Genomic DNA, 3,485 nt, shown 5'->3' on the forward strand with positions numbered 1-3,485 from the left:
ATTTGTTGTTTGGGCAGATATTTTTGATATTAGTCTGTCCATATCATTTTATTCTGTTTTTGTATCTTACGAAGAATCTTTACCACGGCCTTTTTCCTTGCTGTTTTTGTGGCTAGTTATTCTGATATTTGTCAGATAATGGTTGTCTTCATAATTTTAATTTCACATAATGCTCATTGTCTTCCTAAAGTTCCTTATTATATGTGTTGATAAAATTAATGAATCTCATACTAATTCTACTATAGAGACATTGTAACTCTATTACATGGCCTGTTTTATTCATTCTGGATCTCTATTGGATTCTGTCCTCAGAGGAGAGAATTAATCACTCAGCCAGGAAGCTTGGAACTCAATCAGTATTTTTATTATCAGTAAGAACGCTGTCAAAAGAGGCTTTGTGAGTTTTCCTATAGCAGATTGTCAGCCTTTTACAAGGCTCTTTTTGTCTATAAAAATGATAGTTTCTAAAGTTTAGCATAGATCATAAAATTGGCAAGCTGACATTTGGTCGCAATTGAACGTTAGATCAAGATCTTTGTAGGTGGTCTGTTATTCAGCACCCGAGAGTCAGCAGTTTTATGTTCAAGTTGACATTAAAAGGTATTACTGGGTCTGAAATTCCTTTATTTTAGTATGGGTTCCATACTTGTTGAGAGTTTTATCACCATTTAGTTTTTCCAAAACAATATATTTGGCAACAGAAAGGCATGTTACATAGGAAAAGGAATTTTTTAAATCAGAAGTCTTAATTTAAAACAGTCCAGCTTCACAGACATCTTGTAATGACTGAGACTCCTATTTTGACCATAGTCCTCCCATCCAGCAGAGAAGGGGAGTCACCACCCTGGGCCCAGGGAGGAGCATAGCCTCTGTTCAGCCTCCTTTCCATTCAGAAGGCTTCGGCTCAGGCCACAAACAGCCTCTGTAGAGGGTGGAAAAGGGAGGGTGTTTTCATAATTTTTTTAGACTCAGGTCAGTTACATGACCATAGTTGACTTCCTGAATTTTTGTGGTGGAAAGGCACTTACCGTCCACCTCTAACAGAGCAGCTGAAACGTAGACTTGTTGGAGAAGATTTCCATCTCCTCTTTGTACTCTAGTCCTGCAGTGACTGCCATATCTTTCCTGTAGACTGCTGTTTTCAGTCTGCAGTTTACCTGTAAATCATTCTGAAAACGCTGTTGAAGATGAAAAGACCCCTTCTCCCCTAACTTCCTGTGAATTCAGATTTAACACATTTAGGGTGTGGGATCTATGCTTTTCCTGTGTGTTGCCGGTGATTCTGATGCAGGTATTCCAGGACTGTAGTTTGAGGAAATCAAGGTTGACAGTTCTGTGCCCAATGTAGAAATTTTGCTAAAATCTAGTTTGACAAAATTCTGGTTGGATATTACTCATTATATACACAGTGTTTCAAGTAGACATTTGTTTCAAAGATAGTGCTTTAATTTACCATGACTTTCTTCAATTAAGAAATCTGGCAAAACACAGATTTTTTAACTCCAACCAGTTTGTGGAAAAAATGTTTGCATGAAGATGTTCAATATACAGATTGCAGAACGATTGAGTTTAACACTCTTGTAATGCTTCCACGGAAGCCTCAAGGATAACTGACAAGTCCATTTTTATCACATTTAATGGGTTTCTAAATCCTTATCTGCTTATCAAACAAAACGTTAATTAGAACAGTAATTGAGTAACCAGCTGCCTCTTGGGTTCATTCTAGGAATTTGTACAAAATCACCGTGGAGCTCATGTAAGGTCATTCACTGCTTTTTGAGTTGCTAAATAATAACTTTGCTACAGGCTTCTAAAAATCCAGGTATTAAGGGAGTCTACAGGAAGATAAAAATTGATAAGAGATTTGTAATAGTCTGATACTCTTTCTCTGGTGGATTAAGGTGAAAAAATCCTTCTTCAGTACTACTGATGGGAGAAAATCCTCCCTCTTAGATTTCTTCCTGAATCAGCTTATGCTTGCCTAGTCTTGTCGTAGAACAGAAAAAGCCTTTGGAGCTAGGTATGCTGGCGCAAATTTTCTGGGGAAACAAAACAAAACAAAACACTATGAAGTCAAGCTTATAACTTTATTTAAGCAACACAGAACATCATGACAAGTATGACTCTCCCAGGAATGCAAGGATTATTCAGCATCAGAAAATATGAATAACATATTAAGAAATTAAGTGAGATATAAACCATGTGATTATTTTCACACATGTAGAAAGAACACACATTATTAAGATTTAATAATCCTTTATGACTAGAGATTTTTTTCCCCCCAAACTGGGAAACTTACCAAACCTTAGGCCAATAAGTCATTTCTTCCAAAACCTATAGCAAGACTCATACTCAAGAGTGAAACTCTAGAAGCCTCCCCATTATTGTCAGTAAGAAGACAAAGGATGCCTATTAACATTACCTTTGTTCAACACATCCCGAAGGTCTTAGCCAGTAGTGTAATGAGATAGGAAAAAGAAAAGAAGAATAGAAATTGTAAGGGAGAGATAAAAATATCTTTTTTTCCCCAAGGTGATATTAATGCGTACATAGACAATACACCACAAGAAACTAGGGTGTTCAGTATAGTTGCTACCTGTAAAAATCCACAGGTTCTGTACACCATGATAACCCTCTAGTAAATATGTTTCCCTTCACAGTAGTATTAATCTATATTATAGCTAAGAGTGAGCACAACCAAAGAATATCAAACATGGAGAAAATTAAAGAATGTTATTGTTACATATAAAAGACAGAAGCAATAGGATATCTTGATTTATTAAGGTATTTTTCTCTAAATTAATTCATTGTATATCCAGTCAAAATCCTAATAATACTAGGTTTTTATTAACTTGACAAGATGAATCTAAAATTTATAAAGAAAGTCAAAGGCCCATGAGTAGTTAAGACTGTCTTGAAAAGCAAGGTCTGGGGTCCCGGCTACAGATAGTGATACCAAACCATGGACGTTAAGATACTGTAGTCCTGGGCGCCTGGGTGGCTCAGTTGGTTAAGCGACTGCCTTCGGCTCAGGTCATGATCCTGGAGTCCTGGGATCGAGTCCCGCATCGGGCTCCCTGCTCGGCAGGGGAGTCTGCTTCTCCCTCTGACCCTCTCCCCTCTCGTGCTCTCTGGCTCGCATTCTCTCTCTCTGAAATAAATAAATAAATAAAATCTTTAAAAAAAAAAAAGATACTGTAGTCCTGTTACAGAGATACACAGAAAGATCAGTGGAACAAGATAGAGAAGCCAGTAGAGGGTCACACATACATAGAAATACGATATGCATTGGAGGCAGCGTAATGAAGTGGTAGGAAAAGATGGAACGTTTTCTAATTGGTGCTTTGATCTTTAATTGATAATCATATGGAAAATCAAACTGTATTTCTTACTTCATACCATCCCCCAAAATAAATTCAGGTGAATTTAATTTGAAAAGCAAATCTTAAAAAAATTCACCAGAAAATATAAGAAGTAATGGAATA

The sequence above is a fragment of the Callorhinus ursinus genome, unplaced genomic scaffold, assembly GCF_003265705.2.
Source record: "Callorhinus ursinus isolate GAN/ISIS: 27379988/994484 unplaced genomic scaffold, GSC_fseal_2.0 scaffold572, whole genome shotgun sequence".
NCBI classification, from domain to species: Eukaryota; Metazoa; Chordata; class Mammalia; order Carnivora; family Otariidae; genus Callorhinus; species Callorhinus ursinus.